The sequence below is a fragment of the Ictidomys tridecemlineatus genome, chromosome 5, assembly GCF_052094955.1.
Source record: "Ictidomys tridecemlineatus isolate mIctTri1 chromosome 5, mIctTri1.hap1, whole genome shotgun sequence".
NCBI lineage: Eukaryota > Metazoa > Chordata > Mammalia > Rodentia > Sciuridae > Ictidomys > Ictidomys tridecemlineatus.
This window is the reverse complement of record NC_135481.1, coordinates 87,468,077-87,496,009: the sequence shown is the minus strand read 5'-3', so window position 1 is coordinate 87,496,009 and position 27,933 is coordinate 87,468,077.

Genomic DNA, 27,933 nt, shown 5'->3' with positions numbered 1-27,933 from the left:
TTCCTTCCTCCTGAGGGACAGGAAGAGTTGAAAGGAAAGAGCAGAGGAAACCTGAGAGAACTGTCACCTGATTACCCTGTAATATTCCCCAGACCAGCCAACCTTGCCATTCAGTCCTGCTCACCCAGACTAGAAATCTCCTTCCTATGTGAAATCCTAACCGGCTTACAAAAATCCAATCTGTAGGGTTGGTGATGGATTTTAATCTCTCTCATCTCTTCTTTTGCCCCAAGCTACTTTGCATTTTAGTACAGAATTCATTGAAAAGAAATCTACAGGTAGAATTGCAGGCAAGCATTGGGAGGAGCAATTTAAAGCACCAGCCAGTCAGGTCTGTAATAGGTAGTGACCTACTTACTCTAAAACAAAACAAAACAAAACAAAAACCTTCCAGCAGACCCAGTGTGCGCTCCTGCACTGTCCAGAAACTCAGAGAGGTGATAGGAGATCCCTGGGAAAGAGGCGGTATCAGAACTGGTTTGACTTTCATTATTGTATCTTGGGGTTATCTTTGGCTGTAGTGATTTAGTAAAGGAAATCTCAGTAGTACTTTGTAAAACACTGTTGAAAACTGTTTGTTTTTTTTCCCTCTACAATGAATGTGGGAGCAAAAATTCAGGTAATGCTGAACTTCACTGCCTACCTCAATTGAGTCATTTAAATTTGCATACTACATTTCGACCTTGAGGTTTAGCAAGGGCAATGTCTGATTTGATCCAAGATAGAACAGACTGTCTTATAGTTTGACCTCCAGCCATCACTTTGCCTCTTTTTTTTTTTTTTTTTTTTTGGATTTTTAAGCATCATGGCAAATAGTCTTTTACATAGCTGGCAATTCTCCATGGTACCTCTCAGGAGCAGGTTTATAAACAATGGAAAGCTTTAAGCTGCCTCTCTTGGCTGGTGAAGAACTTTCAGGGAACTGGAATCACTATTGCTGTTCACCCTCCAGTCCCTAGAATTAGCTGCAATGGACTCTGTAGCCTCACATTAAAAAGGGCTTAAAGCATAGCACTTGCAAGAGGGCTCATATGATCTTATAAATTATTATTCATGGCTGGGCTGTTTCTAAGCCAATTCAAGGGTATACCGTACTTCACAGAGCCAAAAGCTCACACCCCAAGAGCCTACCCACTCCATTCAATTCTAAGCATTATTCATTGCATATAAAGAGAAAAATAAAATAGTGATGACTCTTTATGCCCTTATTGTAGACTCCATGGAATAAGTAGTGTTTAGCCCAATGTTAAGAAGGCAAAGAAGGACCTGTCAAGTGCGGATTAGTAAGTTAACTTTCTGACATAATGCAAACCACTGTAACTTCCCCTGCACAAAAGGAAGGAGAAAGAAAGCCAGCGTGTGATATGAGAAACTGCACTGAAAGAAGACGCTGATACTCCTAAGCACTGAAATGTTGAACTTTACCTAAGCCCTATGCTTCTGGAAAAGATCAGGGTTAACAAAGACCCTCTCTTTTGTGTTGCAGGAAATGACTTGAGGTAAAAGACCACCTTGCCCCCTATGACTGAGAGAATTCTCACAGAGGTCTTCCTGGTTTACCTATGAAGAGGTAAGACACAGACCCTCCAAATTCCCATTCCTTGTGGAATGGAGAGTATCACGCCAAGTGAACATCCTGCTAATGAAGTAAGACAAACCTATTGACAGAAAGGCAAAAGTCAAATGTTTTCTCTCATATGTAGAAGCTAGAGAGAGAGATAAGATGACTGAACTGTCACTACTGACCAATTGAGACAAGATATCTGCTAATATCCAGCATTCTCCCCTCACCCATGGGATCCAGGATTTGACCCATCCTCAGCCTGAGTCTGCCTTGGTAGAGGGACCAGCCCCTTTCCTAGATCTCCTCCTAAATGTCAACCAACCACAAATAAAATCATTTTCTGATCAGCTGTCCAGCCCCCTTCCCACTCCTCCCAGGTGTCATAGATCTTTAATCTGCTTTTCCCATATGAACTTCCATGAACTTGTCTGGAGATCTCATTTGAGTATTCTCCACTGTGGCAATGGTGCTCCTGCCCCAGGACCAGAGCCCTCCTCTCCCTATCCCAATAGTCTTTTTTTTTTTTTTAAAGAGAGAGAGAGAGAGAGAGAGAGAGAGAGAGAATTTTTTTTTAATATTTATTTTTTTAGTTCTCGGCGGACACAACATCTTTGTTGGTATGTGGTGTTGAGGATCGAACCCAGGCCATGCCCATGCCAAGAGAGCGCGCTACCGCTTGAGCCACATCCCCAGCCCCCCAATAGTCTTTAAATAAACTTTCTCCTTATCTGAGTCCAAATTTGTTTTCATTTGACAATTCTTACATTTAGTGAGCTTTATGTCTTTTTTTCATAGAGAGCAGGTCATTCTCCAAACGTGTTATCAACTCAAATCGAGTCCCAGAAGGTGAAAAAAATCTGATCAAGCATCTTCTGCTCAAAGAATTTAGTGGTTCTGATTTAACTTGCAACTAACTTTGTATTAAAAAGATGGTACAATATAATCTGTGCACCTTATGAAGCCATCATATAGCACAAAGCCAGGGAATAAGGAGGTGGTTACCTGTGTTACCTGGCAGGCAGCCTGGCGCAGAGAACCATCACTGGCCTGGGGACTAGCTCCCGTGTCCCAGTCCCACATCTGTCAAATGACCTTTGGAAGATGACTTACTCTCTTTGGGGCCTTTGTAATTTTATCTGTAAAATGAGGGGATTGAACTTCATGATCTCTAACCTCCCTTCTAGCTCTAGAAGTCTATGATTCTAAAACAATTTAGAGTAAATCATAAAGACGGACGTGCAGGCAGTCAGATCAGCAAAGGTGACTGCAAGGAGGGCTACACGGTGCTGTGGCCAGGGCCGTAATGAGATTTGTAATTAAATATAACAACACGGGGTCATAATCAGATCTCATGCTTCAGAAACCACATTAATCACGATAGGGATCAGATAGGGCACTCACCCTAGAAAGCAATAGGGACCTTGGAAAGGAGAGTGAGCTGTCCCCTGTCCCCTCCAGGGCTGAGCAGTGTGCTGAGAGGGGCACAGTCCGGGGCAGGCCTGGAGATGTGAGCTTTAACCCTGAGCTGCACTTCAGTTTCCATCTCAGTAAAGTGAAAAATGTAGATCCACACTCCCGAACTTTCCTGAAGTATTGGGAAAGTAAAGAGGAAACTGCAGGCTCCTGAAGGCTGCCAAAAACATCTGGCAAGGTTTTATTTTCTTAAAAATAAGCTGCATATTTACTCCTACTCCATATTATATCTGACGCTGCCTCAAAATATTTAAAACACTGTGTCATGCTATTAAACTAATAGCCCCCAGAGACTGTAGAGTTTTGACTAGAGACTTCCAGATACAGCAGTGCAGTGGGTGGCTGAGGTCTGCAAACAGTAGGTAGGTGGACCCCATTAGACCCTTCTAGGGCTGTTGTCTATAATTCTTACACTTGGAAATATTCTTGCTTCTGGAGTAATCTTTGATCAAATCATAAACTCAGATGTGTGTGTGTGTGTGTGTGTGTGTGTGTGTGTGTGTGTGTGTGTGAAGGTGGTTAAGTGAGTGAGTCTGAATGTAAAAGTGTTGTGCTGAGTGATTGTCAGGGGAGCAGCTGTTGGTCAGAATGAGAAAAAGGGAGCGAGCCTGGAAGGGTGGATGCCAGGACAAAGGCCTTTATAATTAAAGTTTTGACTCCTAGGAGAAGGAAAAAGAGGGAAAAACCAGACAGTGAGGCTTCAGACTCCTTGGGGCTCAGATCAAATGTAGCAAGATCCGCCAAGCCTGAGGCCAGCCCTGAGGCACAGAGACAATAAGATGGCACAGCCTAATAAATGCCTAAAACCCCACTCTGTCTGCTTCAAAACTAGCACTTTACACAAGGCAACACCACCTATATTTAAAATGATGCGCCTTAGTTACATTTAATTTACACATACCCACCCCATCCCATGGCCAAGGCCACTGCAATGGCTCAAGATAATTGAGAGCCAAGACCTAGCTCTGCAGCTACCTAGGCCTATATTACTCTGTCTCACCCCGTGATCCTCTCAACCCACCTCCCCATTAAAGACTGTAACATCTTCTACCATTCCAAATTGGAAACTTACTTAGGACTCTCCTCAAGATTGGAAAAATAAAGTTGAACAGGTCACAGTTCTTGTCCCCAAAGTTAAACAGCTGACTACCCTGGAGCAGAATTAGGAAAAAACAAGATCCATGTTGACAAGTATTTGTTTCTAGAAAGTGGATGCCAACGTAGATTCATCATGAGGCTCCTGCAATGATCCAATACCTCATAACTGTGGAATCTGCTTTAAACTGCCACAAGTCAGATGTCACAGAGAAACCCAGAATACATAGGTCTGTTTTAAATAATCTTTCCATTTCTGAATGTGCAGGAATTGAGCCAGAACAAAAACTGATATGGAGTCATCTCTGTCTCTTAGATCTTAATGTTAGGGTTTCACAAATTAAACCTTCCAGAAAAGACTTTGTGTTTGAAGAGAAAATGACACCAAAATAGTAAAAAAATAACTGACACAAAGATTATAAGTCTTCTAAGATACAGAATGCCCTGGGATAATTTTGGAAGATTTTACACATTGTGTTTGGTAATTTAATCTTTCTTGGGAAATTTTTGTATTTTCCTAGGTGGCATAGGCAAGATAATGATTGTCTAAAAATGTTTATATTTTAATTGTTTTTACCCTGTAAATATGTTACATTGCTTGACAAAGAGAAATTAAGATTATGGATGACAGTAAGTTTACTGATCAGCTAACCTTGAGATATACAGGTTTTCCTAGACTAACTAGGTAAGACCAATGAATTACAATGTGTCAGTGGAACAAGGAGGTAAAAGAGGAGATCTAGAGAGTTAGCAGCATGAAAACCACTATTACTGACTTTGAAGATAACAGATGAGGAACAAGGCAAGGTATGTCTCAAGAAGCTGCGATGAACAAGGAGCAGACTCTTCTCCAGTATATCCCGAAAAGAACAAAAACCCACAGACACCTAACTTCATCTCATGAGACCCACCTCAAACTTATCACCTGGAGAACAGTAAATTAATAAATTGTGTTATTTTAAGACATTGAGTTTGGGGTAACTTGTTACAGGAGACATAGGAGACTGATGATACATTAGTTACATGAAATGGAGAGATAAAACAACTGAGGGAGCTAACAACTCCCCATTCATATAGAGGCACTTGAAGCAGACCCAGAGATGGCTGGCCTCTTTATAGATGCCGAAGGAGAGAAGAGAGTAAATCTACCAACTAACAAAAAAAGTCATAGTGTGGGGAAGACCACAAACCACAATTGCCCCCGAGAGAGGAGTGTAGAACCACGAAGTCATCAACCACAGGCCCACAGAACAAGCTGTTCCTTGAAAACTAACCACCCTAGCCTATAACAGCGGTCTCTGAAGGCATGATTTAATTCCACGATTGACTATCACATGTTCATGAAATTGGCCAAGTCACCATTGAAAAAGTGAAACTGTGTACTGAGTATTCTTAGAAGGAAAGGAAATGCAGAATGTTCAGAGTTATTTTTTCTCTTAATTGCCAGAGCGAACAGTGCTCTCATGTCCGAGATGGCTCTCATTATTCTCAATCATCTTTTTGGTTCATAAACCATTTGCATGCATAAAAGACACACATTCACAATTATCTTAGTAGAGAACTGTCGGTGAAGGTGAAGGAATGTATAGCTTATAAAGTTCTTTTATATTCAAGACCTCTCTTCCTTCCCATGGTATTCCACACTGACCATATCTCATTTTCCTTTCTGGGTTTCCTCTATCCATTTCATTTCAGTTCTTCCAGTTTTACTGACTCCATTTTTCCCCTTCTTTTCCTTCCTATACACTATGTAAAATTCACCAAGCTGACAGCCTCCACCATTCTATCCATACTGATATCTCCAAGCCTTATGCCTCATCCAAAATTGTTTTCTGAGCGCCTGATCTGCATTTTAATCATTTAAAAGCCCACAAGCATCAAAAAAATTCAGAAATGTGCCCAAATAAATCTCACAATCTCTACATTTCTTTACCTCAAAATTCTCTGTAGTCCTTTGTTCTTGACTTCATTGATTTAAACACCATGCATTTAGTTACCCAAACCAGAAGGTGAATCATTATTCTCTGAGTTTCCCAACCTTGGCCTTGGAACTGCAGGTTGGAGCACTTCTTTTAGAACTTACATACATTTTATTATGGTACTGTTGTGGCTATTATCTCTGCATAACAAACTTCCTAACACTTAGTGGTATAAAGCAACCAATTTATTATGCTCATCTGTTATTTGGACCAGGGATTTGGACAGAAGGCAGTGAAGATGGTTTTCCTTTGTTTCATGATATGTGTGATCTCAGGAAGATTCAAAAGCTGGGACTGACTGGATGGTAGGGGTGGCAGCATCCAGAGGCTTTTGTATTCTTATTGCTGTGGCTCTCTTTGGAAAGGGTAATCTGCAACAAACAATGCTATCTATGACTTTTTACCTGTTGGATTTGTTAGCTGCAATTGTTATAGAAATTTGTGCTCATCATTTTTGTCCTTTTTTGGGGGGGGTGTGCGGGGATACTGGGGATTGAACCTAGGGGCATTTAATCACTGAGCTACATCCCCAGAACTTTTCATTTTTTTATTTTCAGACAGGTCTCCCCATGCTGTTTAGAGCCTCTCTAAATTGTCAAGGCTGGCCTGGAACTTGTAATCCACCTGCCTCAGTCTCCCAAGTCACTGGGATCACAGACATGAGCCACCATGACAGACTCCTCATTTAATTTTAAAGCAACTGTCAAATCCACTGTTAGATCTTTTCTGATGCATTAACAGAGAAGTATATATGCATTACATATTTTTAAAGTATTTTGATAAATTGATTTAAATTCGTGTCTTTTGTGATATTATGGGTTTTTTTTTTTTTGTTTTTTGTTGGTATTTAAACACATTGTTTTGAGATAGATTCTTAGCCCTAGCCAAATGGGTTTAAACAGAAAAATAGGTTAAGAATTTCTCTACTAATTGAATGAGTGAATAAAGAAATAGCAGAAATAAAGTGTAATTGGCAGTCAAATGGTAAATTCTGGTTATGTAGATTATTTTTAATGCAGATCACCTCACTTCTCAAGAATGTTAAATAAATATAGTGATATTCTTTTGTGTTAAAAATACATTTTATCTTGTCTGCTATGTTTCTTATTTCATTAGCACTCAGGAAACCAGTAAATATGGTTATATAATCATTAAGCAATAATTAAAACAATATATTGTGGTTTCTGTATTGTAGCTTTCTGAGTAAATCTAGAGTTCATCACACATAGAGGTAAAACAACCAATCAGCCTAGAGAAAATTAATTTAGTTCCTCATTTTTCACAGTGAGTTTCATAGAATGCTGATTCTGTGTTAATTAATTACATTATTTATATCATTATATAATTTTTTTAAGAAAGGAAAGAATAAAGAGGCATGAAAGAGGAGGGAGGAGAAAAAAAACCTTGGGAAAGTTCTTGGTTAAACCAGATATAAAAGATCACTTTGTAACTGGATGTCCCTGTGCATGGCAGGTCCCTGAGAAGACAGGAGAGGATATGCAGCTTCTTACAAGGCTGCCTTCTCATGAGCATCACATTCTGTAGAGAGACTGACCTGGTCCAGTTCCCTCAGTGTGTATTCACAGAAACTGAGATCCAAAGAGGCAAAGGACATGCTTGAGGCCAGCCAGCTGCTGAAAAGCAGGGTCAGAACTAGAACCTGCCTCCTGGCTCCCAGCCAAGGGCTGTTCCCATTCTCCCACCAAACCAATTAATTAAGAGAGTGGGAGCCTATCTGCATAGAAGAGAACAAGAGTGATAAGTGAAAATGTAAACAATTGGAGCTAGAATAAATAATTCTAGTGGGAAAGTATGATGGGACAAAACAATTCTTCATAGCCCTGCTTAGATGAGAGTTACTGACATGTTTTTGGTATCTCCCTGAGATCTCTGTAGGACTTATGGTAGATGAGGTTTGCAGGAAGCATGGCCCATGAGAGTCAGTTCTACAACTGAACTTAAAACAAGCATGGTGATAGGTTTCCTACCCTTTTTCCTGAGACACTAAATGTGAGCTAGTGACCCCAGCAGTTGTCATGGAGAATTACCTCTAAGATTCAATACCTGTAGTTACATCTGAAGTTTTGTGTTTATTTGTGTGTGTGTGTGTGTGTGTGTGTGTGGGTGTGTGTGGGTGTATAGCTACACATTGAAAAGATTTTCTCCTCCTTTTCACTCCCAAAATTGCCACTTTTTAATGATTTTTTAAAAATTTCTTACATACATGACAATAGTGGAATGCATTATATTCATAATTATCCATTCACAGCACAATTTTTCATAACTCTGTATATAAAGTGTGTTCACACCAAATTATGCCATTATACATGAGCTCTCTTATTTTTTTTTGCATTACAATACTTAATACACCTTTATAGCACAATTTATCATATCTGTGCTTGTATAGAAGGTATGTTGACACCAAATTCTTCATACATGTATTTTGTATAATGATGACGGTCTCCTTCCACCATCCTTGCTATTCCCCTTCTCCCTCCCTTTCCCTCCCACCTCTCTTCCCTATCTAGAGGTAATATTCCTCCCATGCTCTCCCTCCCTACTCCACTTTGAGTCACCCCCCTTATATCAGAGAAAACACTGGACATTTGTTTTTTGGGATTGGCTAACTTCATTTAACATAAAAGAAGAACCCCATGCTATTGTTCCTTGGGTTTGTGCAGAATCTGAACATCCTGAGACCACATCCTGAGGGCAGCCTCCTGAGATGCCTCATTTTCCTTTCTCCCTTCTGCTCCTAGTTTTAACTTCTATTGCAGCTGGCAGGCTGAAGGACTAACAGTTGGCTAATGAAAAGAGGATTAAAGAATCTGAGGCCACCAGGGAAGAGGAGAAATAAACTGTGCAACAGAGAATCTCTGCCACCCTGAAATAAGAGGGCAATCTCAAGGTCAGAGAATGGAAGCATCCAAAAAAAAAAAAAAGTAAAATAAGGTGGAGGCCCAAGGGGAGGAGTAGCAAGGGAGTTGAAAAAAGGTGGCAGGCAAAGACTCTTGCAGACCATATTCTTGGCTATGTGAATGTACTTGAATGACTAACAAAAACCAGGCCATTGGGGTTGTGGATTGCATGGCCCCTTCCTTTCAATTATGAAGCAGAGCGTTGGAATTGATGGTATCTTGTCAAGGAAATGGTGTGACGGCTTTCAGACGCTGCAGTAATCTCATTCAATCTGTTCCATTCTTTGCTTCTATTGCAGCCACTTTTCTTCAAAATTTAATAGTAAAGGGATATGTGATTGGACTGCAAGGTAATTGTCATGGGACTCTTAGAAATTCTCCTCAGAGATCATACAAAATAGTCTGCCAATTCCCAACTGAGAAGCCAGATTCAAAAGGGATGTGTGGGGAGGAGAGTAATGCAACATTTTGAGAAATAACCTAAATTAACTGACATGTTCCTTGCCCACAAAGAAAAGTAATGGGGGGAGAGCCCTCCACTTCTAAAAGAAGACAATTCTGAAAGTGAAAACCATCCAAACCACACCACTGGAGAGAAGGGGAAGCACATTTGTAAAAACAATAAAGTAAATTTTTTCTGAAATTCTGACTGTTTCAGGCAGTGACAGCCATTCAGCTAATAATACTCTTAAACAGGAAATAGCAGTCAAATCCTTGCTCAGAGATAATCCGGCCTCTATGAACTTTTTTTTCTTTCACAAAATCTCCTTCTCCCTACCTTTTAAGCTGGGTGACTAGGAATTATCCTTCTAGAGAAACTCAGCAAGATTTTTCATTTGCTCTTTTTACAAATGAGGACAGCGAGCTAAGGAACCTCATTCTGTAACTAACAAGGAGTCAAAGGACTCCTGACGGGCGGCTCTGCAGCTGCATTGGTGGGTCTCCATTTAGTTTGTCCTTCAAAGTCCGGAGAATGATTATTCCATAATTCTTTCACCTGATTAATTCTTAACTATGAACATAATTACACTCTCCAGAAGGTAAATCGGTCTTATAAATCAGTCGTTGCTGACAGTTCACTGTGCACAGCGCAATCCACTTGTGGGGTGGGAGTGGAGAAGGGGGGAGCCTGCCAAAGCTCCAATCCCTCCACCCCAACCTGGCCAGTCCCTTCTTAGAGCTCTAGACCCAAGCCCCAGCGGCTGCAGCAACCCCACTGCAGGGCTACAAGGAGGCGGGCCTAAGGTTTGCTGGGGATGCAAGCTCCTTTTAAAGAAAGGCAAAAGGGAAATGGGGAGAAGGAGTAGAGACTTCTCCATTAAAGCTGCGCTGAACTCTAGCCTTCTGGCAAGCTGCGGCAAGCCGCCAATTTGAAGTGTGTGAGCTTTAATCTGCTTCTGGCCTGATGGGCTCCGGTGTCCACAGGGAGCTGGGAGGCATCCATTATGCTGGACCAAGGAGAAGGAGCGTCTAGGAAATATGTTAATGCTGAAGCCCTCCCCGCCAGCCTGCCCCTGCCCTTGCCTTGTCTGACAGCCTCAGAGAAAGTGACATTTCAGGAGTGTCACTCCTATCAGGGCTCCCAAAATTCACTTCTATTCATTGCATTAAACACTTTTTTGTTTTTTTTTTAGAAACTCTGTGAGCAATTTATTTGTTAAAAATTGTGAGATGAGATGATGCAGATTCGTCTTTTTGTAAGTTCTTTGCTTCTTAAACAATGGAACAGCTAATGAAATGTTACTTTGTTTTTAAATTTTTAAAACTTAACATTTGGAATATTAGTGTTATAAATTGTAAATTATTCATATGTATGTATATATATATAGCAAATTCAGCAACAATTTTATAGGGAATGCAACCATGTATTTGGTTTCATTTGCAAAGATTTTAAAACACCTTTAAACATTTTAAACTGTATTTATAAACTGAATATATTCTATTTCCTATTTAAGTTCCTCAACTATCTGGCAAACCTTTCTATGCTTTTAGTATGATGACCTTTATATAGTAACTTGTATTATTCTGAACCCCAAATTCTCTTAAGTACCCAAACTGAATATAGAGTTAGTAAAATATGAACTAAACTTACAAGTATGAATAAATTATTACAATTAAAATGTTCAATTAGAATTATAAATTTGTCTGACACTTTTATAAGCCTAAATTTCTTAAATGTATTGTGTAAAGTATGAAATAAACTTAGATTCTGTACAACTAAAATATTAACTTTATATATTTAGTTTTCTTTCTTTCTTTCTTTCTTTCTTTCGGTACTGAGAATTGAACATAGGGGTGCTTTTTCACAAAGTTGCATCCCCAGCCCTTTTATTTATTTTTTTTTTATTTTGAGACAGAGTTTCAGTAAGTTATTGAAGGTCTTGCTAAATTGAACAGGCTGATCTCAAATTTAAGGTCCTTCTCCCTCCACCTCCTGAGTCGCTGCAATTACAACTGTGGGAAACCATACTTGGCAGTTTTCTTAAATATATCTATACTTACTTCTGAAACTTTCTCAAGTTCAATTTATTTTTCATTAAGAAAAAATGAATATGTCTTGGATATAGTTCAGAGATTGCTTTTCTAAAAGAATAGCCATCTTGACTTGCTGAGATTTCTTAAATAAGCAAAGGATATCCATCATACTTAATGGTCTGTAATCTTGATAGAAAACAAGGGGTGTTATATATAGTAGTTATGCCAACAACTTCAAAATCTAAAGAAAGTGGGCATGCATCATGTTTCCTTGGTTTTGAATCATTTTTTCATTTTCAAGTTAGAGTCTCTGGCCACACTCAAACTCACTACCATATTCAAGTGAATACAGTGGGCCTCAGGAATGCACGGGAGGGTTAATTCCAGTTGTTCAAGCTCCTTATATAAAATGACGTAGTGTTTGCATAGAACATTTTCCCACATACTTTAAATCATCTTTAAAGTACTTAAAATACCAAATACTATGTGAGTGCTATGTAAATATTTGTTATGTTGTATTATTTAAGGAACAATGATAACAAACAGAAATATGTCCATGTTCAGTACAGATGCTAATTTATTTGGGATATTTTTCATTCCTGGTAGGTTAAGTCCACAAATGTAGAATCCATGAATATGGACTATGATTATACTTTCACTTTTTCTCTTTAAGTTATTTATACCTTCCAGTTTAAACCTTGAGGTTTAAAAAGCCATTTAGATAACTGTTTTTAAAATTAAAGAGAAGATCAAACAATACAAAATAAATAGAATATTAAAATGAAACCAGGATTCTCTATCTGCCAATAACTGACCCAGTTCAAACAATAATCAACTCATGACTAATCATGTCCCATTCTCACACTTAGCCATTCCCTGAATCAATATGAGTAAATCTTAGGCATCATATTTTTCTGCCTGAATACAAACAGGGTGGACTATTTTTTTAAATAAATTTACCATTTTCACACTTAAGGAAATTAACTATAAATCTTCAGTATCCTCAAATATCCAGTATCCAAATTTCTGATTCTTTGACAAATGTAATAAAATGTGTTGTTTGAATCAGGATCTAGGCAAAATCTACACCTTGCCATGCTTTGAAATCTCTTTTAATCCATGTGAATTTCCTTTGACTATTTTATCTTACATTTATCTATGGAGAAAATGAATGATTCATCTTGTGTAATCTCTCTCATTCTGAATTTTGATGATTACATCATTTTGTGTAGGTTTACATGTTCTTCTGTCTCTATTTCCTGTGAATCATAGTATGGGGTATGATTTTATAAATACCATGTTCATCCAAATGGAAGTACATGCCTGTCCACTTCTCTTTGTTCTCTGCCTTTCTGTGTTTCTTTCTCTTTCTTTTGAGAGGCCACTGATAATAAGTACATAGTTCCATAATTCGTCTGTGGGAAAAAAAGAAAAGAATCCCCTTACTTACTTATTTGGTTATCTACAGATACAGTTCACACAGAAAAGGCAAGAGAAGGCTTTGATTTTGCTGCTTTACTTACCATTTTTCAAAATATTGTTTCAGTGCAGTAAGATCCTCTTACGGTGTTTAGTGAGTTTTATTTTAATTTACTTTCACTGTTATCAACCATGTGAATGCATGGTCATTAGAATAAAAAAAAAAACTATATAGGACTGCTTTCAGACGGCTTGCTTGCCAGTGAAAAAGTATCACACCCAGCTTGTGTAGCAGCTCACTCACCAATTCATGCTTCTAAACAGAGTTGGTATTAAAATATAGTTAACAGGAAGCCATTCAGGAAGGGAACCATTATAAATTTTAGTATTCTGTGCCCTAGAAAGTATTTGCTCTTTAAGATTATAGTGTTTGGGTAAAAATAACAATTTTATTGATTATTTTCATGTGTTATTCTTGGTTCAAAGCATTTTAATTCTATTACACATATAAACTAATAATCTATACACTGCTAATATCATCACCTCCATTTTACAGATGAAAATACTAAGGCAGAGCTTTGTTAAGTAATTTGGCTAAATTAAGTGATGTGTAGAGCAGCTGAGGCTCAGATCCTGAGCCTGAGCCTCTAGAAACACATTTAAAACAAATACATAGTTGAAACTTACTTCAATGTAGAACTTTTGAAAATGAATCTGTGTTTTGAATAGCAGGGAACTTAAGATTCCTACACAGCAATGCAAAAACAAGGAGAACAATTTATACCAACCAAGTATCTGAGTAATCAAAGGTATTTTTTTTCTGAAAAAAAGGGAAAATATAATCTCCTTTAGAAATGACATGTGGAGCTGGGCACAGTGGGGCATGCCTGTAATCCCAGCAGCTCCAGAGGCTGAGGAAGGAGGATCACAAGTTCAAAGCCAGCCTCAGCAAAAGCAAGGCGCTAAGCAACTCATTGAGACCCTGTTTCTAAATAAAATACAAAATTGGGCTGGAAATGTGGCTCAGTGGTTGAGTGCCCCTGAGTTCAATCCCTGGTTCCAAAGAAAGAAAGAAAAAAAGAAAATGTGGAGGTTTCTCTTTAGAATGTACAGGACTAAAACTTTAAGAGCATTCTGAATTTTAAAGGCAGCTGGAAACCGTATGATAGAGTGAAAAGTTTAGTTAGAATCAAACATATCTAGATAAAAATGTACCCCTCCACTTACTGGCAATACGTACTTGGTGGTTACTGACATCTCAAAATTTGGTTTCATTCCCTGTAAGTTGGGATGAAAAGCATCATTCTCTTCATTCAGTTAGTAAATTGATAGGTGACATTCTATATGCCTTCAATAAATGGTACTTCAGATTCCTTAAATTCCTTCAAATTCCTTAATATTTTTGTATTTCACATACTTTCAATTAACTTAAAATTAACCCTTCTGTATAAAATTATATGAACTTGAATAAAACTGTGGAAATAAAATTTTGTCTCTCTTAACCAAAGGATAATTATTTTTGGCCTCTTAACCTGGGTTGTTTTTTGTTTGTTTGTTTGTTTTTGTTTGTTTCTGTGAACTCCTCTAAGAAATAGTGGGGAGGGGAATAGTAGGCTACATCACATTCATTAGGTGACAATATACAATATGGTCTGACTATAAGCAGTACTGAGCAAAGTAAGAACATCTGTTATACAGAGCGGCGAAGTCTAATGCAGAGAGAAGGAATCGGTTCCCGACTCCTTTATCAAAGTAAGTCAATGATACAAGGAGAAACTTTCACAAACTTCAAAACAGAAAGAATTTGGTCAAAACATTCAGGCATAGAAAATGACACATCTCCATTTTTAAAACATCAAAATTTCTATGACTCTAATGCCTCCAATTGTTTAGATACAAAATGCCTGATACCTGCCAGAAATCTTGGAGGAAAGCTGTTGGAAATCCAGAATTTCTATTGAAGTTCCATAGCCCAAATGGCCCAATATGGGACCACATTTCCTATTTGCTTTGCTCAGGCGAAAGGATTTGTCATCACTCATTCATTGAACAAATATTTATGAAGTATCTAATTTATATCAGGTGCCATCTTAGAGATATACTATTGAATAAAGCACACAAAAATCCCTTATTGCTTGGAAATTATTTGTTTTACTGTCTATTTTCCTCTGCCTGCTCTAAGGAGCGGAAGGAAAAGTGATACAGAGTCAGCGTTGAGGGAGGGGGGAGTGCGGGGTTGACATTGGAGAAAGAATGGCCAAGGAAGACTGCACTGAGCAGGATAAACAAAATCCCAAAAGAAGTCAAGGAAGGAGCCAAATGGCTCTGGGGGGATGAGCAGCCCACCTAGAAGCAGCACAGAGCCCCAAGGCTATGAAGAACAAAATGTCTTAGATTGTTTTCTATTGCTGTAACAGTACCAGATAATTTGTAAAGAATGGGCTCATGGTTCTAGAGGCTGGGAAGTCGGAGAGTATAGTACTGGCATCTGATTAGCACCTGGGGAGGACCTTCCTGCTGCATCATAAGAAGGCATTGCACAGTGAGACAGTAAGTGTGCTAATTCTGTCTCCTCTTCTATTATAAAGCCACTAATGCCATCCTGGGAGCCACACACGCATGACCTCTTCTAATCCTGATTACTTCTCAGAAGCCCCGCATCCAAATGCCATTCACACATGAATTGGGGATTAAGGTACCCACACATGAACTTCTGAGGATCACATTCAAACCACAGCAGGGAACAAGCCTGACTGGCAAACAAATGGGAGGCCAGGGGCTCAAGTGACAGGAAACAGGAGAAAGTGATAGGAAGCAAAAATCACTGTTTACAAAAATAAATAAATAAATAAATAAAAAACTAAATAAGAAAAGTCCATGGGGACTTTTGCCAGGAACCTCTAAAGCTAGGGCATTAAGTGAAGACACAGTCCCCTGTCATCTCACATACCTTCCGCCAACCCTAGTCATTTCATTTTCATGCAAGGTTGTGCATGAAGCTCACCTTGTTTCTCATTGGTCAATTTCTCTATATACTGTACCTGTGTCCATCCTCACCCCCACAGGAATTTGGGGTTCAGTTTCTAGGCAGCCAGCCTAGAAACCCCAAGAAAGTCTCAGGGTAAAGTACCTCACTCCTCTGTTTTGTGCCTTAAAGGACCATTTAAAATGGCCTGAAGCAAGAGACTAGAACCCAGATCTTCCTTCTGATCCCAAGGCAAAGGGTGGAGGAGAACATGATCCTCCTGTGGGAGTGAGAATGCAGAGATCAGCATCTCAGCAAATTATTCTGTTGCCCTGTGTACATTGCCGGCTCTGAGGGGGGTCATCTGCCAAAGTGTGGCACTGACCATGGCCTCTGGTAATAACTGAGTTATTCTCTATTTCACCCCCTTTCATCTGTCAGTTCTATGGAGAAAGACTGGGAATTTTCCGTCTCTAGCACTTATGTCATAACTTGCAAGGTCAATGATTATTGAATTGTTAAATAAGTGAAATAAGTGAATGACAGGGATAATAAATATTTATATGCTCTGCAACAGAACTGATTGCTCATGAAAGTCAATGCAAAAGAGGGGCAGTGTGATAATGCTATATCTGCAAATGAATGAATGCCTCAATAATCTCATGGGGGTACCCCTTCAGAAACTAGTGGTTGTCGTCCAGTGTCCATTCTCCTCTTTGGATAATATTATATAATTTTTAGTTGGACTCACATGTATCAAGAAAAAAAAAACTAAAGACCATATTTCCTAACACTCCTTGAATCTTGGTGTGGTCATATGATCAATTTCTGGCAAGGAATATTTGAGTGGATATTGAAATTGTGCATGTCCTTCAAAGTAAGAAAGGTACAACCCTGTAACCCTTCACACTTGCCAAAACAAGGATGGTTTAGTGAGCCATCTTAGATCATGCTGACTGGGCAATATCCTATTGCTGGCAAAGTGAAGGAAGACGACAATATTACTATTTCAGATCCTGTGAAGTCTTTGAGCCGTCACTACACTGACTGCTCATGTCTGGATGCAAAATCATGGTTATTGTGGGTCTTAACTGCAATTGAGCCCCTATCTTTACAATCACACATGGTTTGTTTCTTTGGGTACAGGGATTGAAATCAGGGGCACTCACCACTGAGCCACATCCCAGCCCTATTTTGTATTTTATCTAGAGACAGGGTCTAATTGAGTTACTTAGCGCCTCGCTTTTTGCTGAGGCTGGCTTTGAATGGATGGTTTTTGTTTCTTTCTTTATTAAGACTGACTCCCTAAGCAGTATACAGATTCTTGCTAAGGTAATCTGAGAATAAACTTTGAGAATGCTTAAAAGAAATTCAAACCCATCCAAGAAAACGATATAAAAGAGATCACGATGCTTAATTTGTGCAAGAGAATGGGGAAAGAATGAATTTTGTGGATTCTGTTCTATGTATAATTAAATTACAACACTACACTGGACATTTTTTCTTTAGTTTTGTAGGATTTGTTGAAATTATTTAAAACAAAAAGAAAAGTGCCCATTTCCCCATTTACTTCCTATTTGCCTACCTGAATCATATCAAGCAGGACTGTGAATTTGTGTGGAGTCAGCAACAAAGGCAAGGCTAAACATCACATGGCAAATTTCATCAGTTTAGAAAACTGTGGTAGCCTTGATTTTTGTACATTCCTAGCCTATATTTTTTTTTCTAATTTATCCTTTCTTCTGTCATTGCAATGCCACTTCCTCTTAGTCCCCCCAAAAGGAATCCACTGACTCTAATCCCAGAGCCTGTAATTGAGCCACTGCAAAAACAATGCTTTACACAGAGTGGAGACCTAACTATATCCTTTTACTGCTCAGAAGCTAGAAAGACCCCTAACATCTTCAGGATGGAGCTCCAGATCCAGAAATAGAAGACCGTTTGGAATCTGGCCCTCTGCTTTTTTTGCAGGTCCATCTTCTCTCCTTGTGCCTTCCCCTCCTACCCCAGGAACTGCTCACAATCCAGAAATTCCACATCCTCCTTCCCATCTCCACATCTGTATGTGTGCTCTTCATGATTTCAGCAGCAGTCTTCCCAAGAACAGCTCCTGTTCTTCCTTTCATCTATTCTCTCTGATTTTCCCCTAGGAATCATTCTTCCTGTATGCTCCCAGAGCATTCTCTAGAGACTTCTATAATGCTCTGTTTAGCTCTGTTTATAGAGATGTCCTACACTAGGTTTTTAGCTCTTAAAGGTGAGTGTCGTCAATCTATGTTTCTTCAGTTCTGGTATTTAACACAGTACCTGCCACCGTGTAACCATGACACTTGATTATACAACACCTTACCCAGGTTGAGATTATCTTCTTCTTCTCTTTCTCTTTTTTTTTTTTTTTTCACTTTAGTGCTTTGACTTGAAATATCTGGAAAATTGATTCCTCTTTCCATTTATGTTTGCTACTGGAAGTCAAATTAGGGCAGTTCCAGAAAGGACAGAAGGCATCTACCGAGAGCCTCTGCCAACACTGATCACTTAGCCATCCGAGAAGGGTGTCTGCTTGAAGGCAGAGTCGTTGCCTGTACTGTTACACACATCTGAATTAGAACAGAAGGATTTACATGAGCTCAGAATTTTTACTAATGACTGTTAATAACACAGCAGAGGAATACAAGCAAAATTGTCATAGTCACACATAAAATAACAACTTTAATTGGTAAAATTAAACTTCTAAAAGCCAAAGCTGTATCAAGGTGGCTGAACCCCTTTTGGAGCCAAAGTGACTTGGATAATAGAAACCACATCTGATGTATTTTAAGGTCTTCTGTTACCATATGTGCTCCACTCACAGTGACAGATGGGTATTGATATTTTTTTCTCAACTGCACAAAAGCTAGCTGAAGCATATGCAAAACTCTTAATGGCATTAAAGTTTTGCCAATTAAAAACATGTTCAAGCATTTGATACAGTACTTGATAACATGTTTTGCAAGTTGCATTCTGAATTTTTAAATTAGACTCTTTATTACATTGTTTGTCAACCTAGTGTGACTAAAACAATTATCACATGGGTCATATTTTAGTTTGTTATTTTGGCTCCTGTCAAATGTAATGATGAAAAAGTAGTAGAGTCATTAAACATTTTTTTTAAATAATGTATTAAGGCACAAATAATAAAAGTGGGAAGAGACCAAATTTCCTGTTTAATTATGTCCCATACATTTCTAATGATAAGCATATTGGTGGTGTGTAGTAGTACATTGTTAGTTAAAAGAGAACATTCTCCCAAGTGATTAGCCAAAGCCATTTATTTCTTTTAACTAATCTTAAGTATAGGATTCCTATTACATGGGATAATTTTAAGACATTGAAGTGTGAAGTGTTCTACATTGTCTTAGTTATAATGGTTTTTATTTTAAGGGACTTTGAACTTGGTGTCTGTTCCTTGGACTAGACCGTGCTTCTGATTCTCTGGATGCCTGAGATCTTGAGAAAGGCATGGTACTTTTTGATCATCATGCTTCTGCATTATCTATGAACATGTACTTAAATGAGTAGGTGGACTTTCTCCTAAAGATAGTAGGAAATTTCAAATGGGTATCCTTGAACATTACAATATGTTCACTTGCTTTCTCTTATCTGATTTCATAAACTCCCTTTATCAAGTTGCTATCTGTTTTGTAATGATATCAAGTAGATAGGGGGAAGTGGAGGAAAGGTGGGGAAATAAAAACCAATAAGAAGATTACAAAATTATTCAGTATCTGATTATTTTTAAATCCCTGTAGACTCAATCAGATAAATTTATTGAAGTAATTTTTGGAGTTAATTTTGTGAAGGAAACATGATACCCAAAGAGGTGAAATAGTTTTCTAAAGCCTCAGAGTCAATTGACAGCCCTGGGTAAAACCCTCTCTGACTCCTGGAGCACAAGTAGTGCCTTTTTCACTACAATGCAACACACCACAGCTTGACAAGATACTGCGGCTGTACCTTCCACGTGGGATAGTTAGTTTTGGCATCAAACTACAACATCTATCTGCTCCACAGGTGGGGATAATCTTGATGTATAGGAACCAAAGCTATATGAATCCAATAATGACAGCTATAAGACAGGCTCATGAATGTCTCAAGTTGGGAAAAGATTGAACTTTTCAGACTAGAGTGTTATACTGTTACCCAAGAGGGTTTAGGAATGCTTAATATTTATTAGCAGTGCTCCAGAAGCTGACTCCAGAACCCTCTTTGTGGCAATAATTAGACACAAAGCAAGGGCAATATTCACTCTTTGTTTGTTTGTTTGCAGGAAAGGACCAGGGATTGAACCCAGGAGCACTCTACCACTGAGCTACATCTCCAGTCTTTTTTAATTAATTAATTATTTTTTATTTTGAGACAGTCTAAATTGCTAAAGCTCATCTCAAACCAGTGATTCTCCTGGGACAATATTCTCAGAGGACAACAGAGTGGAAATGGAGAAAAGTGCTCCCAAGCCTAGATACCAGTTTTGAGGCATGGTAGACTCAGAAGCTTCCTCTCTATCCACAGTGCACATTACTGACTTGGTGAGTTAGAGTTTTTATGGAGATAAGAGAAATTTTCATGCCATTCTAGCCATGGAAATGTCGCCAAAATCCAAAAGCCTGAACTCTGCAGGAATGAGAGAACAGTTGGCTTCTGCATCTGAAATAGGCTCTGGCAATGGTGTTGCATGTAGCTAGGTCGAGTTTTGCAAAATAGAAGCCATTATCTTTAGCATATCAACCAGACAAAATTAAATTGTAATTACATGGAGACATCCAAAAGCAAGCTATTTTGTCTTCAGTTAAATTCAAAGAAGTGTAATCGAGATTACCAATTTCAAAAGAAGTTTAGACAAGCAATAAACGTGGCTAGAAGAAACATGGAATTAGAAATTTAAAAACCACCAGTCTGAATTTTAATGGTTGGTAAATAATATTTCAGAAACACCAGTAATGTACTCTGTTCAGTTGATACAAGTTTAGATTATAGGAAAGAGATCTGAATTCTCTACAGTGTTACTGACTCCCTTACCCACTCTTTCATCATCACAAAATTTTATCTGCTTTTTAAGAAATAAATACAAAGGTACTCAGACTCTAAAAATGTTGTAAAGAGCTCATCCAGTGTTAGAAAAAAATGGATTATCCCAAAAAAACACAGATAAATGCTACTTTATTCTGCAGTTCTCTTTAATAGGAGAATTAAGCCTCTACTGTGGGAAAAAAATATTTTTAGAATACGTAGAAGAAATCAGGTCAGTTACTTTGGAGACTTTGAAAGAATAGCTTGTGTCTATGAAAGATGGTCAAGGAAAACTTTATCTGCCAGTGCATTTCCCAATAATCAAATCCTTTCCAAGGAGAACATTGGTGCTTTTCCATTTTACAGCCATTTGATTAGATTCTGACCAAAGAAGCTAAGAGCTAGTTAACTATACAAACCTTAGTCTAAAATGTTGACCTACCTGACTTGAGAGTGAACTGCAAATGAGTGTTTTAAAAATTCTACCTCTTTCAGCAATCTCTGATTAAGCAGTTGTCCTGGCCAAGCTAAAAGGGGAATCAGCAATTCCCCTTCAGAGCAGCCCTTTGTCTGAAAATGAGCAAGCTGGCTCCCTCCCAAGGTGCATTGCCTTTTGGGACGTGGTAGCAAAGGCATTTTTTTTTCATGGACCTTCTCCTCAGAGTCCAGTTAAGTGTGTATAACACACACACACACACACACACACACACACACACACACACACCAGGCACAAATCAGTTTGAAGAGACAGACATTAAACAACATTTTGAAAAATAACTTTAAATCATTAAAATTTAAACAGGAAAGAATACAAGAGGAATTTTCTGTGTCATGTTATTCAGTTTATGGCTAATGCTAACTTTATATCAGCAAGACAAAAGTGGGGATTTATCATTTACACACATGGAAATTGTGCAAATGACCCAAATAAGGCCATGGACAGCATGCATTGTGAAAACATGTTGACAGGTTTCTCCCTCAATCAGGTGCCTCCCAGTTCTCTATGTCTACACCCAGAGCATTGAGAAGCCTTTCAATTCCAATTTACAAATAAGGAATTTGAATATTGTCTTTCTTTTCAATGCAAAAATCAACATTTTCATTTCTGCCACTTAGGTCACACATAGACCTAGCTGGTATTGCTTTGATAGGTCGACTGTTTGCCTATACAGATATATCTCCACCCTTGACTGACCTATCATAATCCATGTTTTCTTCTTCAAAACTATTACTTCCTCAGCTTCCCTTTGACCTTCACAGCTAATCCAAGCTCTAAATGCAGCTGGAAGGCCTTCTATTTCCATTTCTACAAGGTCAACCTGAGAGTGTGACAATCTATAGTGATCCTGTAAATAAACAGAAAGCTAACATTTGAAAGAGATAAGGCAGCTGCCAAAGTTGGCCAATGTCCAAGACAGTAAGTAGTTTATGCAGCAGGAGAAACCTGGGTTCAAGAGTATCATCCAGGTGCAAAATTTCCTATCAACACCAGAAGAAAGAAAGAAAGAAAATGTGGTGTGTGTATGTCTGTTCATCCTGACTATAAAAGCCCTGCTGAAAATAAACCAAGCATGGGACCAAAAAGCAGAAGGATTTTTAATTTCTATATTTTTGGTCTTATTTATAAGCCCATCGAATAGCTTAGCTAACAAATGTACCAACTCATTCTCTGGTCTGGATTTGAGTTACATTTGGCCTTGACAAATACTGTCCAGATGTTGGCTAAATTGTGTCTGCTTTCAACAGAAGGTCAATAAACTGAGAAAACTGGCTTTGTGTTTTCCACAAATTTATGGATCCAAATCCTAGAAATGAAATTAAGCCACAGTAGGAATAACCATGACTTGAGATGAGGAAAAAGAGCCAAACATTTTTATCCTGCCTTCTCCAAACATAACTATAATTTTCCCAGAAATTAATTCACATTATGGAGAGGGCCAACAGTTGTTAAAGAAGGGAAGAGGAAGAAGAAAGGGATGTCTGGGAGAGTAGGGGAGAAGAGAATAAAACAGAAGCGTGTAAGAACAAAGAAAGGACAGGATGCAAGGCCAAGATGCAGCAGGCTAAATAATAGTGGCCATTCACCCTCCAAACAGCTACACAGAGTTCCCACTGCTCCTCTCTCCCATTGCACATGTGCACACTGTGAGTTACAGAGATACCACAGATGCAAGGTGTCCTGTACACATGACTGCTCCTTTCCTTGGCCCCTTTAAAAATAATTAGGTTTTTTTTTTTCCATTTATAATCCTAATGTTCAGGCTTCTAAAACAAGGTCAATAAGCCAGACAGACGTAGTATCACAAAATATCTCTGAGTATCATGTGGTCCTCTTTAAACTCCTCTTAATTCTTACTGGTCAACAAGGAGCTATTCAATATATAACATTATGCCAAAAGGCATCCAAAGGGAAGTGTTCCATGATGCCATCACTAGGGCACTAAGATTATTTGATTTGGCTGAAATTGTTTTCAAAAATTTATAAGATACAAACAAAATTTTCTTAAAAATCCAAATTATTCACAGATAATCATAGTGATTTTCTTAACATAAAATACAGATCATCTAAGCTGCATCAGTCTTAAAGGAAGAATATGTGAGAAAGACAATAAGAATATTATTTTATGTTTGATTTATTTGGAGATCAGTCTGCCACAAATTTAATTATCCTGAACAGAGATTGAAACCAGAAATATATGAGTAAAATCTTTCAGTTCAAGTAAGGTAGTCATAAAATGAAAGATTTTACACATAAAAAAGTCTTGAAGCCAAAAGATTGCATTCACTTAGAATTGTTTGAAACATGTAGTAGCCAATTAGAAGCATTAAAAAAAAAAAAAAGATCCACATGCCCATAGTAATGAGAAAGAAGAGACCTCAGGAATAAAACTGCACTCTGACATTATTCATACAGGAGGAAAGTGACCCCCAGATAATAGTTTCTAAAATCCTCACCGTATTATAATTAAATATAAGGTTTTTGGTGTATTTTGACAATACTGAAGGATGAAGAAGCATTATCCGTTAAACAAAAGAAAACACGTTTTGAAGTGATTTTCCTCAGAACACTAATGGAATGCACTCTTAAATGGATGAAAATGATGAGAATATATGAATGAATGTGAAAGAAAAAGAAATGAAACGAAAAGAGCAATCTGCCAGAAGTTAGAGGATTATCCCAATTAGATCAGCATACCCATGGAAACCTCTATTTCCTGCAGTTGGAGAGAACATCCTGACAGAGGCGGCCTTATGTAGAATACTCAAGCACATGCAAGACATTCAATAAATTCGTGAATGAAGATCTAAAATAACAAAGACAGGCAGAAATCCTGTGGGGAACAAGAGTCCATGAGAGTGGAGAGGAGGGAAGGAGTGGTGTGAGGGGAACCAGAGATGAAGGCAGGTTAAGATATTGAATCTTGGTCAAAGCAAATACAATTCACCAAAATGTTTTAAACAGGGGGAACATGATAAATCTGTATTTACAAAAAGACCATGTGGAAGTAGAATAAAAATGGAGGTGGAGCTCTGGGAAAACCTAGGAACAAGTTGATGATTGGGGCAGTAATGCAGTGGTAATATGGAAGAGACGATGAAGGGTTGGAAAACCAGTGCAGAGAAGAGACAGAGGGACCCTTGTGCCTGTGGTAGTGAGCTGTGCCTGACACTGAGATGGTGAACATGGAGACAGAGTGGAGATCATGAGTTTACCTTTGGAAATGATGATTTTTGAGGAAGCTGTAAGACATCCATCAAGTAATATAAGCACTTGGACATACAAGTCTGGAACTTAGATAACGGTCTAGATATATAAATGTATTCTACATACTGCTAGGTGCACTGCTGCACACATGTAATCTCAACTACTTGGGAGGCTGAGGCAGAAAGATTTCAAGTTCAAGGCCAGCCTACTTAACATAGCCAGACTCTGTCTCAAAATAAAATTTTAAAAAGCACCAAGGTTCTAACTCAATGGTAGAGGAACTCTGAGTTCAATGCCACCAAAAGAAAAAAATATAGACAAAGACATATACATCTATATGTATATATGAGTATACATATAAAATATGTATAAAATATGCAAGTGTGTATATATGTGTGTGTGTGTGTGTGAGAGAGAAAAACTTCAAAAATACACCTTATGTTTCTTCTTAAGGTGACTACTCTTTATCTTAATTTAGTTACCTCCAATAAGGTCATATTTTAGTCCTCTGCTTACAACTAGTGCCAGTTATTACACTAAGCAATCAAAAAATTCTCTGAACTGAAATAAGAAACCTTTGATGAAGTTTTATGTGAAATTATAATTGGACAAGCATAGGCCTTGAGCAAATTTTCTGTGTATGACACCAAAATTGTGTCTCTACATGACACCAAAAACCAGTGCTGCATCTAGCAAGTGTTAGCCTAAAGACCACACAAGAAAGAAGAGTTAAGAGAATGTAGAGAACAGAATTGCAGCCCCAGCTTAGAGCCCCCTACCTAGGAAAGCTGCTCAATAGAGATATTACATTTCATTATTGTTCAGATCAAGGAGAGCTAAATTCTTATTATTTGTAGCCTTAAGCATTCTAGCTCCCCCAAATACCACTTCCACTTTAAAATAACATGTGACTGGGCATGACTAACTTTGTGGACAGATCAGATGAAATACAATTAATGCAACTTATCTCTAAGTTTTGCAGAGAATATTCCAGTGTGTGTCAAACTATTAAAACTAAGGAATGACACTAAACCACAAAGTATCAGAACCCTGTATTTTCTCAGACTTACCTTTCATCATTTTTCACACATATGATTTACCAAGACAGATGAGGGAACATTCCATTTTCTGTCCTTCAGGGATTATCAGCATTAGCATCATTATTATTTTAAACCTGCATCACGTACATTAGTAGGATGAGGTGGTTAAGGTCCCTATAAATCAAATTGTGTCACAGACCCCATTATAGAGTTGACTTCTCCCTGGGTAGCTTAATAATGGTATTCATCTGCCCTGCCAAGTCAAGGCAAACTTTTAGGATTGATAGATACAAACAAAAGAGGGTTAGCAAAATCAATAACCATGTCCCAAGTGCCATGGTTTTTATTAATTTGGAAGTGAAGGAAATTGCTTCCAGAAAAGAAGTAGCATTAAGGTCAATATCTGATAACTATATTTTAATCCATAGAAATCCCTAGATGTCATCAACCTTTCTGTGCTAACTAACATAAATTAAATGTGAAGGTTATAGAAATTACCATGTGCAATTTATTGTTTTAATACTCCACCTTCTCTGTATCCACACAAAAAACTTTGTATTTCTTACTTAAGACATATAATGAATTTTCCCAATCCCTGGGTCTGAGATGGTCTTGTGAGTTATTTTGGCTAATAAAATAGAAGTGACCATGTGCCAACTTTGAACATAGTCTCAAGAGAACATGCGTGTTTCTGCTTGCCTTTTTCTCTTGGTCCCCTCAATGAGAACATGCCTGGTGTCAGCTAGCATAAAGAAAAGTCATATGAGGCAGCTTTCAGTGGCTCCAGTTCTCCCAGATTAAGCATCCCTAAATCAGATGATAACCATGTACCACACAGGCATGTGACTCACCATCTCCCAAAGGAGTAGAGTTACTTAGCTGATCCATAGGTTTTCTTGAGCAAAATCAGAAACTATCAGCTAAGTCCAACTCAGAGTATCTGAGTCCCACGTCCTGACTTATCCAGATGACTATTACTATTCACCACTGATATTTTGATGGCTATTTATAACACATGATAGCATGATTTTATCAAAGTTTAAGTGACACACCATGCTTTCATTCTCAGGTCTTGTGTATTTTGCAGTGATTTCAACAATACCCAATGGTAGTATGGTTTATTGTTGTTTTTTTAAAATGTAGTGTTCTACTTACTAGTTAGAGATCTCAGAGATCTTTCATTTGAATATTCCTACTACAATAGTCCTTATTTTAGGGGTCAGGATGGAATGATGGGGAGAGTTTGCCAGTTGCCATGAATTTTTACTCTGAACTCTTTTGAACTGCATATGGCCTACTACTTCTTGATTGTGGCAAAGACATCTCAACTCAATATATCTTTTGATTTGTAATTTTAAAAAATAAACCTGTTTTCTTTATTTTCTTTTTCTTTCTTCTATTTATTTATTGGTGATACTGTTGATAGAACCCAGAATGCTCTACCACTGAACTATATCCCAGTCCTTTTATTTTTATTTTTTATTTTTAGGCTTGCTAAGTTGTCCAGTTTGGCCTGGAACTTGCCATCCTCCTACCTCAGCTGCCCAAGTAGTTTGGATTACAGGCATAAACCATCACACTCATATAATAAACTTGTTCATTATCCCTTATTTTTCATCTCAATAAATGCCACTCTCACCCTTAAATTTTCTCAAGCCTGGTAGTAAGTGTCCTCTTGAACTCTTTCCTATTTCCTGTCTCCAAATCTAGACAATCACAAAATGCAATATATAATCAAAAAATCAAAATCTGTTTGCTTTTCTCTACATTGGATGGTCTACCTTGGTCCAAATAACTTTATTACTATATCTCATTTGAATGCCTATACCAGCTGCCTAACTCACCAACTAATATCAACAGGTAATATCACTAATATCACTGGAAGGTTATGGCCCACTTCCCAAAATCTAGACAAAGCTTCATATACTGATTCAGACATGATAAGAACAAGAGAAGCTTTGAAGAGCCAGGCAGCAGGCAAGGAGAGGCCTTCCCATCAGGTAGCACAATACTGGGATTCATCCACCCTGCGTTTTTCCTAGCTATTGTCATTCTATTTAAGAAATAAAGCCAAGACAGAGAGTCCGATTGGCTTAATTTGGGTCACACGTACAACCTTGACTAAGGAAATGCAAAACATCTTACTGATTATCTCATCTAATAGAAAATCAAGATCCTATTAACAAAAGAACAAGAGACTGAATGAAACATGGCAAAATCAACAATATTTCAACTCATCTGGCATATCTGATA